The sequence below is a fragment of the Anguilla anguilla genome, chromosome 18 (assembly GCF_013347855.1).
Source record: "Anguilla anguilla isolate fAngAng1 chromosome 18, fAngAng1.pri, whole genome shotgun sequence".
In the NCBI taxonomy this organism is placed as follows: domain Eukaryota; kingdom Metazoa; phylum Chordata; class Actinopteri; order Anguilliformes; family Anguillidae; genus Anguilla; species Anguilla anguilla.
The window spans coordinates 12,479,086-12,496,135 of NC_049218.1; positions in this window are offsets into that span (position 1 = coordinate 12,479,086).

Consider the following 17,050-nt stretch of genomic DNA (forward strand, 5'->3'; position numbering starts at 1 on the left):
TCAGAGGGACCGTGCGGAATGTGCGCAGTGCCAGGGTTCTGTGGGGCAGCGTGGGTCTGATTACAGAGCGATCACTGGGCTGAAATGCCTTTGCTTTCCCCGTCAGCTTGGATGACTGTAACCTGTCTGAAAAAGAAGACCCGGCAAGCTGGAGTGGAGGCGTTTTTGCGGGAGCCGATGCTTGTTTTATTTTTAACTCTAGCTGTAGTTAGGAGTGGCAGAGTGGCAGAGTGGCGTGGGCAGCGGCTGCATCCGGGCAGCGGGATGTTTTTCTTTCCATCTGCGTTTTCTGGGTCCTGAAGATCCTCTCCCCTGGCAGAAGAAGGGTTCCCCCTTGGAAAGTGAGGGGCAGCAGGTGTGGAAAAGATCACTGTGTGCCCTACTAACTGTGTGAGGTGAGTACAAGAGTTCACGTTTTATTTCACTCTGTGAGAAACTGATAAGACAGTGTATAAATCTTCATGCCGAGTGCATTCACTTACCTACAGGGCATCTTCATCGAGGGGAGCAGTTGGGTTGGAACTGGGTGAAGAGAAGAGGGGAGCAGTGTACAGGATATCAGTGCCTCCTTCACAATGTGTTCATTGTGTGAATGGAACTGTTACTAAAGTTTATTTACCATGCTTTGGTACATTCTGGACTTGTGAAAGGGAATAGAAAGCATTCATTGATAATCGGTGTCATTGGGGCTTCTGACATATATATCCTACAATCCATTGAATAGATCTGTAATAATTTACTCATATTCCAATATATTTTATTTTTCATATTTTACTATATATTTCCCAACATATTTTCATGAAGACATGGTGGCATTCAATGTACATGTTTACAGCTCATCCTGAAGACAATTTTTGACATCGGTGTAGATCCAGGAAAGGAGTGCGGATGCATTCTGTGCAGACAATTGTGGTCAGTTCTGCTGTAAATCTACATAAGCCGAATTTCTGGTCCATTCCCCATCCCTCCTCCTCCATCAATGAGAGCATCTCTGACTAGAATGGACAGTGAGCAAAGGAAAAGTTTCCACTTTCTTTCTCTGTTGTTTGGGTCTCTGCATGGTTCTTGAAAAAAAAAAAAAAACTTCACATTCTCTTTGAAGCATTGTGTGTACAGCGAGGCGAATGGACAAACTGCAGCCCGATAAGGTTTGGTTCACATCTTCAAAAGGAAAACTTAACAAACAACAGACTAATGGGGAAGAGAAGCATTCCAGTGTGACTGTTTCTGCTTTCACTTTGAGTGAGGAATTTAATCAAGCGTTACATTTTTCCTTAACAAAACAGTGGTTCAGGGGACACCCAAGTTAATAAACCACACTGTGCAAGAATCTAAAAATTTACTGTACAGCATATAATGCTGGGTTAGATATATTACCTGAGCAGCCATTGAAAATAGACTGGCTCCCCCCTGATACCTCCCCCACAGCTTCCGAAGACCAACATTTTGACAGATTTTTTCATGAGGAAAATACATATCCTGTCCTCATACAAGTTTACTTTTGGGTTGCAACCCAAAATGGCTTTGAACATAAAGTGCATACAGCAATGACTGGCAGGGTTATTAAAAGTGCGCAGTCTGGATGGGTTCAGTAAGCTGCGGAATCAAACCACAACTGCACAGCTAGTTTAACTGCATGGAAAAGCAATATTCTGCAATTCTGCTCCTTATGGCTGGCAATACACCAAGGGCCTGATTTACTTTAGCGCATACAAAACCTGTTAGCACCACACAAAACAAATAATGCAACCCATGATTGGTGCAAAACAAACACCATGACCAATTATTGGTTGTGTTATTGGTTTTTACGTGAGCTGAAAGGTTCTGCAAGCGCTAAAGGTCTCAGTAAATCAGACCCTAAGAGCAGACTCAGTCACAGCACTGCTGCCAGAGAGAATGAGCTGTCAGTGAAGGAATGGTGGAGGAGTGCATTCTGGGTCAGAAATGAGCTGCAGGTTTCAGCACTGAATGAAAGCAGCCACCGCCATTCAGTCTGTTTTATGACACATGTAAAATTAACCTGAAATTTCACACATAACACCCCTATTCATGACAATTTTTTACCCCACAGTCTGTAACATTACTGTTCCTAGGTAAGGCGCTGCTATTATAACTTTGAGCAATGTGCTTAACCTAATTTGTTTCAGAGAAATATCCAGCAGTTTAATGGATGCATGTAAGAAGAATCTAATAATCTAATGTCGCTCTGGAGAAGACTCAGCATCTGCTAAAATGTAAATAAGAAGTGCCAAGTATTAATTTGCATGGATACCAATTAGCAGTTTCAAGTACAATTTGAAAAATGATGTATTTACAAACGTAATTTATGATAATATAACAACGAGGAATTAATAAACATCCATCCATTATCTAACACGCTAATTCCTGGTCAGAGTTGGGGGCGTGGGGGTTCTGGAGCCTATCCCAGCATGCACTGGGTGAGAGGTAAGAAAACACCTTGGGCAGGTCACCAATCCATCCCACGGCACACAAGCCATTCATTAATAAACATGTTTAGCTTCATACAGTGTCCATAAAGAAAACTAAATGACACATCGGCTCTGTGTGTAAAGACAACATTTTCTGAACAAAGGCATAAATCACTCTAGAAATCATTAATTAACAATGACTAAAGGTGTAACAGTGTTTGCATTTGAATAGACAATAGCATTTCTATTTTTATGTGGTCCTGTGAAATTGTACATAATGTGCTATGTACTACTCGTCAGTAATGGTTCTCTGCTCCTAGAACATCCTGATAAAATATCAGACAATTTTAAGCCAGCATCCAAAGAACATCTGTAATGGCAGATGGTACAATTTCTCATCCAAACAATCACTGCAATTAAGCAATCAAACTGTGAGGTGGAACAAAAACCTGAGCGTCTGTGAATCTCAGGAGGACCTCGCTGTTTCACAGGACACCACAGACATTTAGCATCTGCTAGGCTTGACAGGCGATATGCAGGTCACGAGAATGCATCCAGTGATGGTGTATGAGATGCCTACGGTGGTAGAATCTCAGAACGTATTCATGTAAAGGATTTCCTCTTTGTCCATATTTACATATACATTAGTCATTTAGCCATGTTCATGTTCCTACCCAAAATGATTTAGATTGTGCACACAAAACTATTCGGGGAAGCATACTGTAGTAATGTTATTAGTGTTGCGACCAACAGTAAGTGACATAAAGCAAATACATAAAATATAACAAAGTACCACATCAGGCACATTTTTAATGCGAATACTGTTATTATGTTATTTTTAGATATTAGATTTTATTCCTGTTAGAATTAAAATGTGTTTGTTGCATACTTACATATGTCAATTAATAAACTTGAACTGGGACTATGACCAATAAGTTTGATTCCAGAGTATTATGTAAATGAGCAGCGATAGCGTCCAAGTTCTGGTGCCATCTGAAGAAACCGATGGAGGTTTTTCTTAAACGCTATCATTTTGTTGGCTTAATTTCCACAACACTACTGTGTAATTTAAATTCATAAAAAAACAGAGGGGCTGCCAGGAACATGCTTCAAAGATAGGCTCTAGTATTCTGTAGTCAAGAGTATTCCCAAAGGCATTAAACAAATAAATGTGACTCTCTGCGAGAAAACAGGCTCATTCCTTTGTGAGGCAGAAAGTATAAACTGCACTTAATGATAGGGTATGCAATCATCAGACACAAAAGCATTATAAAATCTGATTTTTGTCACTTCTAACTTTCTATATACTCCCTTATTTGATATCTTTACCTGATATCCTAGCTGGGCATCGTTATGACAAAAGTGTTTAATTAATTCTTAAACAGCAGGGGGGAAAAATACGAAAGTCCTGTGGTTCAGATGAAGAACCAGTCCCACTATACTGCTAAAACACCCCCAGAAGAGGAAGGACCATCCCACTTCCAAACACACAGAGCAAACCAATCTACCATTACTCAATCTGAATAGGCATTGAAATTACATTTAAAATTGAGCTCAGCGAGATTTCGGCAGGGTGTTCTATGAGAAATTGCCAACTTAATACACCCACAGTGTAGGCCATTGCTGGAGGGGAATATTAATAAAAGTTTCTCAAACTCGGTTCACCTCAATACCAAAATTACTGTCGTCCTCCATTTTCTCACTTGAGTCATAGTATGTGGTCAGTTTCTTGCTATTTGCAAGCCTGGTACCTGTCACTGAGTATTTATAATAACAAAATATGACTAAAATGGTAAGATGAAATGAGTGTAGGGAAATTTAATGAGTACTCCTTGGCTGTCTTTCTTTTTTATAACAAATTCATTTTAACAAGTTCTTTTTTTGGTTTGGTTAAAAAATAATAAGTAAATATTACTACTTTCACATGGGATGGGTTGGTTTCCTTTACATATTGCTGATCATTAGGACAGCAGTAGACACAATGACTCCTCCCCGATGCTTGTTCAGTTGTTACTGAGAGGTGCAAGACACAAAGCTTCTGAGAACCTCCTCGAATTGCTAACTGAGACTTCTGAGGTGCACCCAACTGTCACGTTTCAGACCAGAACCTTTCTACAATTGTACAGCCTGTTTCCAGAAGCTCTCTTGACTGTCCGTGCCAGTTGACCATACTCTGCATTTCACTAGCTGTTGTGTTTCATCGCAGGACGAACTGATTCCTTCAGAGACACGAATCCGCCAAGATAACCACTCCCCAGCCCCCACCGGACACTTAGCTACTTCCATGAAGGACATGAGCCCTCCCTCCACTCAGCAGCATCATGGTCAAGGACAGCGCATTAGAAGAAAATTGAATAAGTACTTTAATTGTACTTACATTGGACCGCACACCAGTGCAGCGGGAGGAGACATGCTGGTACACAAAGCGCTGGAGACGGAACGACCGAACTGCTCTGTCAATCCAAAAGGGCGACCTTTGACCCCTGTGAAAACACAGCAGCCGCAGCCCCTGCCACAACCCTGACCTTCAGGCCCCCCCCCCCCCCACCCCCCCGCCGCGGGAGGTCTCCCAGCTGAAAGCTGATACGGACTCCAGGCGGAGGGCGGCTGTGATTTAAAGCAGCGCGGGGGTCAGGAGAACGCCACGGCGTCGGACCGCTGATGGCGCGGAACGGCCCGCCGCTGATGGCCATTTTATGATCTGAGTAAATTGAGGTGTTACGTTTTACGACCAAAGAGCCGCGGCGCTTCTCTCCGTCGATCGAACGGTGGAGCGGGGGCACACGGGGGGGGGTGGGTCCTTTACCCAGGGGCTCTAATAAACAGCGTCGCTCGCTGCCACTCAGCGGAGATGACAGGCATCACGGCCGCCTTTTTACCGCTTTAATATTTCGAGCCAGCGCTGCAGAAAAAACGGCCGGCTCTGGCGACACACAGAAACAAGCAGCGATTTCGCCTCCTGTGTCCTACATTGTTCTTGAAATGACGTCATTTATTTGAAACAAACAATCGTCCCTCTGTGACATTTCCAACTAATTACCGTGTTTCAATTTCGAACATTGTAAACATAACTATGAAGTTTCAGCCATAAACAGAATTGCAACAGATATAGATTGTGCACATCGCAAATATTTTTCAACATTAATATATCTATCTCTTAACCGTCTTGGTCAACTGCATATATATTTCTTTCCTCTCAGCAAAGATTTCATATCTTTTCCTCCCTTGAGAGGTATTAAAGTGCCCAGAAGAATGAAGGAGGAATGGAATATGGGATGTAACCATATAAGTTTTTTTTTTTGTTTGTTTGCTTAACCGCTCACAGTTATTATCTTTCATCTCTCTTTCAAAATAGCACTGCAGGAACTGCAGAAATCACTGATGGATTTCTTCTGCGAGATCACCTCCCATTTTGAATGCCTGAAGATGGTCACCATGGATATAAGAGCTGAGTCTGTCAAAAAAATAAAATAAAACAGAAACCTCTTCCCCGTGATCCTGTCTATAGGTTCCACGTGCTTGTTGTGGCTATTCTCTACAAATTGACAAATGTCGTTAGTTTGAGGGTTGGGGTTTAGGGTCAGAGTTTGAATTCGGGGTTAAGGTTAGGGTTAGGGGACGTCACCTCTGAAGATGAGATCACTCAAAGAATGATGCCTTTTTTCAGACAGATCTGCCCATCCGCAGTCAGACCCATTAAAAAATGTCTGCTAGCCAGAGAGCCGCATCCCTTCAGAACATATTGGGGGCAGACAATTCTTCAGTGAAGATGCCTGTCAATTTTAAATGTCACAACCATGTCGCCGCAACCGGTCTCCTTGCAGGAGGTTTTCTTTTTTTTGGCAACCTCATCGCCTAGATGGAACATGTTCTTGTTGAGAGAATGTTGGCAGCAACTCCATGAAAGCCACATTTTTGTTCCATGTATTCTCTATACAGAATTTTAAAAAAAACAGATCTGTTTGATTAAATGCGAGTTGCAGCCCTGATTAAAAACGAAAACACATAAGAACAAAAAATATATATATTTACCATGCTAAAGAAAACCACCACTAAAAGGCCTGTGGCAGTGTGTTGGTTTTGTGGATGGCAAAGGTAAAATGCTAGAATTTAGACTGGTTCTGAATTTCTCAAACAATTTGGGGGGGGGGAGGGCGTTACTGGAAAGCATAAATCCACTTCTCTAGAAATGTCAACTGCCTAACCATAAAGATCTGGCACCCATTTGTCCTTTTCTGTCCTAGGTCTACCAGGAACGATTACAGTTCTGCAAAATGAAAATGTTCTGTGTTAACACTAACAGCAGTTATACAAGGCCACATATGACTCAATATAAAATAGTCAATATTTATGTGACTATCAGGGTAAAATATACCCTACCACACTAACAGTAAGAACTGTTCTGTGCTCACAGTTTTGTCAGGTGCATACTGACCTGAACTGCTGCTTTAAAATAGCGGAATATTTGATATAGACAAGAGTTGCCAATGCATAGTAGAACTTGGGAAGATTGCCAGAAAGTGGTCTAACAAGTGTTGTTATTCCTGGGAACAGACAGTAGTACCTGGTGGCTAACGTGAAGCTGCTGACCATCTCTGTAGATATCAAAACAGAAACTTACAGAAAGAAAAGGTGGAGATGGGGAACAGGGGGACTGCTAGAGACCTGGCTGAAAAATGTATGGCAGATGCTGACATCCACACATGCAGGAAAACAGGTTTGAGGTAATTGCAGAGGAACTGTCTGACAAATCCTCTGAAATGATGCCAGGGATTTCCTCACATGAATTTGATATGGCTGTGTATGTATGCATGCATGTATGCATGTATGTATGTATCGTGGGCTACCCGGCCAATCCGGAGGTTGCAGTTGACAAAACAGGATTAGAAACAGAGCAGTCAGAGTCAAAGGTTGTGGTTAACAAAAATCTATTGAAACAAATTACTGGGGAAGGGTAAGGGGAGAAAAGTAACTTAAGTTCTTCCCGGTCTGGGCTTCAATGTTCCTCTCCAGGGCACGGAGGCTCCTCCTGGGGAGAGACAATGGGGAAGGGCATTAGACAGTGGCTGGGGGGGACAGGGCAGTCAGGTCCTTGGCTGTATCCTTTCTCCAACTTCTCCTCTGGCCTTAGGGCTATTGTCCTCCAGCCCTCTGGCTGTGGTGAGAGAATCCAGATGCACAGGCGAGGCAGTACTCCAATACTACAATATTTCAATTCTTCAGTTATTCAATAATCCCGTTCGAGGAGATTAGTTTGGCCCACGTACGCTTACCGCCCCAGGAGCAGGTGAGGAGAGAAGACAGGTGTGGCTCAATCAGAAGCCCCAGCAACTCTGCCACTCTGTTGTTCTGCTGCTCCTTAAAAGCCCTGTGAGCTAATCAACTTGAGCTGCCTCAGGTGTGCTGCAGCAGAGTGGAAAATTCCACAGTCCTGCACTCTGCTGTAGCTCTGTCCATGGTGCTGAACCTGTGGAATCTCACCTGGTCTGCACAGTGCTTTCCCTGGTCCTGAAATCCTCCAATAGGTATTTGGGGAGGTAATGACCTCCCACCACTTGTCCTAGAGGTCAGCAGCGCCGATAGGGCTGGCCGCCGTGGTGTTGCTGGTGTTTCTTCGTGGAGCACCGATAAGGGATCGGGGAGCCACAATATATATATATATCCCTGCGATAGAGTGCTGACCTGTCCAGGGTGTTTTCTTACCTCTCGCCCAATGCATGCTGGGATAGACTCCAGCACCTTCCGCAACCCTGACCAGGATGAGCGGGTATTGATAATGAATGGATATATATAGCCTAAAGTGAGTGCACATAGCTTTCCTCTCCTGAATTATCTGAGCAGTGTTACTCTGACATTGCATCACTCCTATCATGGTCTGACCACATGTGGAGGGACCAACAAGGAATCTCTCTTATTGTACCTAGGCTTTGACTCAGTTTCCCATGAACCCTCAAACCTACAAAATATGTGTATATCTGAAGGCACGTTAAAATCAAGGATTGGAGCCAATCACCATTGGATTCTATGCACCACCCTGCACAGGATTTTGTTTTATAAGGCCAAGGTAATTTGCTTAGAAATTTTGAGGGGTTTTAAATTAAGACCTCATGATATTATGTTACTCAACACAATTTCTCAGTTGTATACATTTTGAATATAAGTCTATATTCATACTACCACAGAATCTAAGAATAAGTGTGCGCTTGTGTGTGCATATGAATGTCTGTATGCCATGTATGAATTAGTGTTTTCCAATTAATCGTGATTCCCTACATACAGTAGAGGTGCTGGTGTCATAAGATATTGCGTATGAATGCAGTTTCAGTTGGCTTCGTATGCATAAAATAATCAAAGGAGCCATATTTTCTCTAATGGTGCCTTTGTATTCTTACATATGCCATATCAACCAAACAATTCCTGATTTAAGACAAAACCAAAAAATCACTTCAATAAAAACTGCCACATTCTGAATTTAAAACAAATCTTCAACTTGTCAAGCTATCACTCAGCCAGAATCCAAGGGACCTGTAAACAACAAGTGCCCCATTTTCTGAACATTTATTATTCTTCAGCTATGGATGAGAATGAATAAGTGATCAAAGACCAGCTGGTTGCTCTCAGCAGGATTCCAACCCCGGAGTCCAACTGCTCATTACAGGGCGTTTCCTGACATCTGTTGGTGGCGAAGAGGAACTACAACTTCAAAGCGCTTCGACCAAGGAAAAAAAAAAAGACCATCAACGAAGCCACACAGCTGACAAACTGGAAACGACGGGATTGATAGCCCTTGGCTGGGCCTGTGCTGCTCAGATTGCTGTCAGTCGGAACTGTAAAAGGGGGAGAAAAACAAAACATGAAATGCAGCTGTTAGGAACATTAGCGTTTTCGCCTGGAGTGGCAGTGTTAACCAGCTGTTGTTGCGCTGGCGTCAATATTGACAAACAGCTACAAACACTCATCATTATTTTCAGTGCCAGCAAGCCCCGATGATGAGAACACGCTTTGATGCTGGGGTATGGATGGACGTGTGTTTCACATCGTCATTTTGCATTCAGAGGCAGACCGCAGCTCACATTTATTATGGAAAATCAAATGTATTCTTAAACATTAACGCTGCGCCGTGTTTTTCATTTATGTCGTCTCCTGCTCTGCTTGGAATGCAAAAGTGAGCTGATTTTGTTCTGTAGAGCGCCCGCAGTGCACTGTAGGAAGCTCAAGGACACCTGCATTCCTAAGTTGATAAGCCATGCTAAAATCGCAACCCTTCCTCACCTTTCCTGTGCTCTCCTAGCCCACAGGGTGTCCAGTCACCTCAAGGTTACAAAGTGTACAAGTTTCAGCAGTGTTTTAGTTTAGGCTGTAACTCTTAATAATAATCTCGTTGTGGTCAGTTTACCACCAGTTATTACATATTGGGAGATTTTACAATGCATTCAGCCTGACGGATGTTCCAATTCTCTGCATGCGTTTCCTATAGATGTAAAGCCAAGCAGGAACTAATTTATCCTAAAATTAATGGCAGGCAGTATATGTGTGTGTGTGTGTCCTCACCCGTTCATTGTTCCTTTCATACTCCTTTATAAGTCTATCCTTTCTTTAATTTTACTTTACTTTAAGGCCCAGGTAACATAGTAGGACAAAGAGACTGATTTTGCATATAACAATTCAACAGAACAGCAAACCACTGCCCATGCAGCGCATTCAGTCGGCATTGTGCATTCGCTGTTATTATTGTTTTGGCAGTGCATTCTGGGAAAGGCACAGCCAGAACACAGTCCATTTATTTATTTATTTCCTCCTCTCTTTTTCTTTTAGGTAATTTCTGTTGTTTCTTTTGAAAAATCCAATACCAGCAAGGACTCATACTCTGTGGGATCTGGTGTGTGAGTGAGAAAGTGCTGGATTGCAACAGTGCTCTAGTTTAGAGTATGGGTGAGCAATGGTCCGGTCTCCTGGTCCATTAAACTTCCAGGGCTACCAGCTACAGCTTAATCGCTCGACATCCAGCTAAAAGTTCTATTGATTTATTCCTCTTCCTATGCAAAATAAAAGACCAGGGTAAAACAAAGAAAGGGGGTAGGAGACAGTGGTGGGATTAGGTATCCCAGACCTGTGGTGAACAGTGGTAAAAAAAAAACAAACACATTTTTAGATTCTCTAGCCAGCAGCCATCTTCATCCACCTGGCTGACCTAGGGTTCTAGCACTATCTGAATTTGGACAAGCAAGGGTCCTTGAAAATGGGTGTCATTTTGCTTGGAAAATTCCTGTCATGGGGAGAAAATGCAGTTTCTCTAGCCAGCAATGTTTGTTTTCACATTTCTACAGCTATTGAAACAACTGCCAGATTAAAATTCAGGACGGAGCCAGAGGTCTTCCACATTATACCACAAGTACAATATTGTGACAAAGATCCATTTAGTTGAAAAAGAGATTCCTCGGCAGGGAACCCTTGTCAATGAATATTTATGTGACAATGAATATTTATGAAAGGTGATTATGTCTGGCCAACCCTAGTTCCGCAGCATGCATTCATATTTATATGGCTAGTCGCGTGTGTATATCGATAATATGCATTCAATGGCAGCATATGACTTCACTTTATTCATAGTTTAAGTTTTAGAACATCATGTGTGGGCCAATTTTGAGTTATCTCTCTCTCTATATATATATATATATATATATACACACACACACACACACACACACACACACACACATACAGTGAGCTCCATAATGTTTGGAACAAATGGCTTCAAAGGTGTTTCTGATTAGTCAGGTGTGTTCAATAGCATATTGTGCACATTGCTTCATTGCTATATAAATGGCAGCTGTATAAATGGATACAGTGTAAATGCCAGCTGTATAAATGTTGTGTAAGTAGTTCTGTATAAGAGCGTCTGCTAAACGCCTGTAATGTAATGAAGAATAAACCCCTAAACACCTGTCAGAGAGATCAGAGAGACTCTGCAGGAGGTGGGCTTGGATGTGTCAGTGACTACTGTCAGCAGAAAACTTAACAAATAGAACTTCAGTGGCCATATTGCAAGATGCAAACCACTAGTTAGCAGAAAAACATGATGGTCAGGTAACAGTTTCCTAAGAAGTACCCAAAAGAGTCCGCAGAGTTTTGGAAAAGGGTCTCGTGGATGGATGAGACCAAGATTCACTTGTATCAGAGCGATGTTAAGAGCGACAAGTGCTTCCAACTTTGTGCAAGCCCTTTCCTATTTCAGCATTTCAGCATGACAGTGCCCCTGTGCATAAAGCAAGGTCCATAAAGACATGATTTGCTGAGTTTGGTGTGGAAGAACTTCAGTGCCTGACCTCACTACTGCTCTTGTGGCTGAATAAAAGTAAATCCCTGCAGCCAAGTTCCAAAATCTAATGAAATGCCCTCCCAGAAGAGTGGAGGCTGTTATAGCAGCAAAAGGGGGACCAACTCTATCTTAAAAGGGCCGTTTAACACATCAGAACCTTGCTTATTTTAAACATACAGCGTATATTGACATCAATACAGTATATAACTTGTATAAACCTTGAAGGTCCCTGAAATGCAGAACATCTTATCCCACAGAAGTTCTACCATTTTGAAGGGACAAGGACATACACACTCACTAGTAGTTTGTAACCAGATGTGTGTATTAATTTGGTTCTATGAATGAAGATTTTTATTTTATAAAGGTGAATTTGCATTTAATACAAAAGTATATAATATATTATTTTATTTATTTATTTATTTATTTATTTTTGAATCAGAGTTACAATTCATAACAATTTAGGCAACCAACCTACACCATACAGACTTTGAGTATGAGCTATAGCAGAGAGCCTGTGTGTACTGGTGATGCATTATCACTTAACCCACCACAACAAAGGCATCAGTAGCACATCATCTGCCTCCCTGACTAATTTGTGGAAGGAAATGAATGAAGTAAGACAGAGAAAGCCTAAGTTGTTTAACGCAAATGCAGAGTCGGTAACAGACACAAATTTTATGTATCACCCTTTCTTCTGCTGTGCATTTTAATTTGCCAGCTTGAATGCTTTTTAAAGGAGCGAAAACTTTGGCAGCCAGACAAACTGCATTCACTCCTCATTAAATGTCTCTAACAGGAAAACAAACATTTTGGAGGAAGACCAGTGAATATTGCATAGAATAAACTCTTGCACACTCTCAGTAATTGAAAATGTCACATTTATTTGTGCTAACCTTTTTCAGAGCACACCAGGAGACCTATTTGCCAGTAGACTGTGTCCTTGCAGACAGCTTGAACAACATCTACTCAAGGACTCTTGCAGGCCTAAGTTCACTTGTTTTTCCATGCACCCCAAGAAACTGTTTTCAGCAGTTGGATTTTTCTTTCAATTGTACATATTTCAGTGTTTTAATGCTTTTATTGACGGCTACTCAATCAAGTGATTGAGCTTCTAAAACACATACGTATGTTTGTCCTTCAATAGTGATTGTCATGCCAATAGGCATCTACTCCAGTTTAAACACTAATACTTTAACAGACAATGGGACTGTAGAGAGTATGCTATTCGTTTTCTTTTGCCTGAGTTTCCCTTTAAATTTTTTTTTTAGGTAATTGATAACCATGTTCATTATAAAAAACTACAAAATACTGGCATTAAGCATTCATGTAAAGTACATATAGGACACAACCAAGTTTGACATGTTGTTCCTTGTCTATGTAGTTTTTCTCAAATAACTTTCACATAAGGCTCAGAGATATATTAAGGTGAAACATTACAGCTAACCGAATTACCTTATGCAGAATTAGTAATCACTAACCAATAAAGGAAGCATCACAAGGAGATAAATAGAGAGTTGGGCAAACACAGATACAGATATATCGGCCTTGTAGGAAGTGTAGGCCTGTTCTTTCCTGTCCATGATAGGAGTGCCTCAAGACGCCTATTTCTTCATGTTCCTGATCTAATCATTATTTTTTCTTGTGTGAGCTGGAGTTTATCTACCTCATCTCAGCTGAGATCAATCAACTCATGAATTTGTTGTTTAGTGCCCATGCCAAAAATGTCATAAAATGGAACTAATTAACTTATAAAGGAGTGTGGGAAAGGTCAGAAATCATGAAGGTTATGGATTCTCCAAAGAGATTTTTCTGTGTGTGTGCGTGTGTGTGTGTGTGAGATAGATAGAGAGAGAGAGAGAGAGAGAGAGAGAGAGATCAGACATGAGACATCATTAAGAAGACATCATATTGTAAGTAGGGTAAGTAGGGTAGGCAAAGCATTTCTTACCATGATCCAGAGTATCCACATTGCATGAATGTATCAGCAAGGTGAATAATGATCGCTATCTTCTGCTTCAGGGAAAATGGGACCCCTGGGAACACTTCAGAGAATCAAGTTTCTTTATGTAGCCATGCTATTCACATTAATGAACTCAGACCATATTGACATTTCAAATGTCTCTTGTGACAGGAAGTTAGTCAGACAGTTCTCTCCCATATTGTAATTCTGCAGCTGTAATACTGTCTGCTGCTGATTTTTTTTTTCAAGCAATCATTGGTGCTTTTTTACAATCAATTATGGCATAAACTAGTATGGGGATATTGGCATCATTTTATTCCAGGTCCATTTTTCATACCTTGTTATTCACAAGACCAAATAGACTTTCACCTAATCACTTTCATGAATTACAGTTGTTTAGAGCTTTTAAATTGATATTTATTGATTGTGACTATAATTAAGATTCTAATCCTGTGGCTCCTTTATTTGTCTATGAAAGTGTGTAAATCCAGTTTGGCTTCTGCTAAGGAAAAATGTCCCTGCATCTGAGGAGTCAGCCAAATGTTTGGCCAATAATACTGTCTGGAACTAACAAAGGAACAGGGCACTGCAATTCAAGTGTGTGTGTGTGTGTGTGTGTGTGTGCGTGTGTTTGGCAAGCACAGGGAGTTCCATGTGACCCGCATCACCATCCCAAATTCAGACTTCTGAGACCCAAGGTGCAGTCATGTCAAAAGCCATCAACCCAGAGGTGAGAGATGACCTGGAAAAAGAAAAAGAAAATCCACAAGAGCTGAGAGTGGCTTTGTGTCACATTAAAAGCCCAGTTCTTCTTTCACTCAAATACGGTGAAAAATATGTCACAAATCCCCTGCCCTGGCCACTGTGGACAGCACGTGAAACAGAAAAGCATGTGAGCTGAAACGACCTCCATCTTGTCCTGATGGCACTGTCAATTCCCTTTTTCTTTCTCTCATTCTCTGCATTTTAACACACGGGACTAATGATGGAGAAAAGTATGAATCTCTAACGGCACTCCAGTTATTTATTTTCTGATCCCATTCAGAGAGGAGTGTGGCTGTTGTTTTACCCACCAAACAGTCGTTTGGAGAGACGACTAGCAGAGACTGTAATCTGTTCCTGTAAGGCCAATCACACCTCTAGCTGCCATATTAGGCTGTCCCTCCCCCCTTAAAAAGAACAGTTGCTAGCCTCCCTCTCTTACTACACAGGAAAAAGATGTTTGCTTTGTCAAATGATTGCCCACCATGCATTGTGCATGGCATGTTCTTCATTTAATTTCAACCTTAAAGAGGTTCAAAGTAAAGAAACAAATGCCATTTGATGGAAGCAGTCACTTCCGTGCCGGCAGTCAGAGTGACCGTTATTTTGTATTGAAGGAAGAGTGCATGCACACTCTTTTAACACACTCTTTTAACACACTCTCCTGAGGCCTGTTCAGGGACAGGGATGGGCAAGAGTCTCAGACATGCATTGTGTTCTACAATACTGACTGTAGATGCAATTATTCCATATTGAACAGTTTTCACTTGCACTAACATAACCGCAAACACACACACGCACATGTGCTCACACACAGGTGTATCACGCACAGTACACGCACACATACACACACACATACAAACTCAAGGCTCAAGGTGGTGACTCTCTTTCATCTCTTCCTCTCTATTTCTTTCTCTCTCTCTCCCTCCCATAAGCCTTGTTCTCCCACGCTGACAGACTCTTAGCATGACCGATGCCTTCTGACAGGATGCAAATGAACGACTTCCTGCTCTCACCTCCTCTCCATCCATCTTCCCCTCTTTCAAATGAGAAATGGGTCCCTGCCACCTGATTCTCCAAACACATTGTAAATAGACTCTGGATGGCGTCATTACTCTCCTTCACTTTCCCTGTTTCACTGTTTTGCACACCTTCTTTCCTTGCCCCCATCCTCTCTTACCTTCCCTTTATTTCACTCATTCCCCCTTCCTTCCATCTCCACCCTCCCTCTTTCACTCCATCTGTGTGCTTTCCATTTTACGTCTCATCTCTCCCTCCCTTTCCCTCTCTCTTTTTCTCCTTATCTCCCTCTATGATTCTCACAGCAGTAGATGCTTTCTTGTCATCACCTGAGCTGCAGACAAACCTCTCTGTGAATCTGAATAGCATTAGCTGAATTGGCATTATTTAACAGTTCACTTTCTGGTCCTGGTCCATGGGAGTGTCTTTAATTTAGCAGTTTGACAAACACCCCCGCCTCCCGTGGCTGAGAACAGCCTGTAGTCCACAGAGCTTCTGCAGTTTACCCCTACAAACTTTGCGAGGGCAGCACAACATTCAAAACATGCTATAAATAAATCAATCAAATTATGAAAACAAATGACTTGGCTTTAAGTGCGCGCGTGCGCGTATGTTTGTGTGTGCGTCTAAGCGTGTGTCTTGACAATGACTAAAGCCCACTCCATTTCTCCGGCTGACTGATTGCCTAGCCAGTTCCTAGCGGTCTGAGTCAACACTGCCTACCTGAAAGGGAAAACATAATGATTTGCTGAATACTATAATTAAACACTGTGCAATTTGTTTTAAATGAAGTTAGCTGAAAATAACAGCCAACACCTTCCCGGACCCCAGCGAAGTAAAATGACCTAGGACACCGGCACCAGTTTGGTGCACGCCAAGTCACATGCCACTTTTGGTTATGAGGCAAATCCATACTGTTACTGTTGCCCCCCCTGCAGAGCGTATGCATTATGAGATACTGTATGCAGTTAAAACATGTTGTTGTCATTTTCAAGGTGCGCCTTGCTCACTTCTTTACTGGTCTAAACCACTTCGCTGTTTCATTCCCTCACCTCTATAAATAATGAAGTTGAGACTCTACTGTGTACTTTTCTAAAGCGTGTGTGTGTTATTGGGGTCATTGACTGTTGTTTCAGTTGTATTGCTTTTCTGGAGAGTCGGTGCCAGAGGGAGAAAGACAGGGTGGGATGCGGGACTAAGAAAAAAAGGAAAATAGACAAATCCATTAGAAGACGCAGCCGCAGGCGACTGGTATTTATGCTGTCAAGGTTATGCTGATAAATAGGAGCACCTCAAGCCAAACAGTGACCATGAGTCAACGCACTGTCTGTCCCTAGACCAGGGAATACGAGGGTAACTCTTTCTGTGCGACTGCAGTGTCCATAAGGCTGTACTTCAGTAATGTAATTGCTCACATGGTTCCTCAGATGTGAAAGACGTGACACTTATTTGCACATTGCGTCTTTCCCGAATTTAAGCTAACCGCTTGTCGTCCAATGTCTAACAAACATTCCGAATATTTAATGTGCCGGTCAAAAGTGACAACAATTTATAATAAAA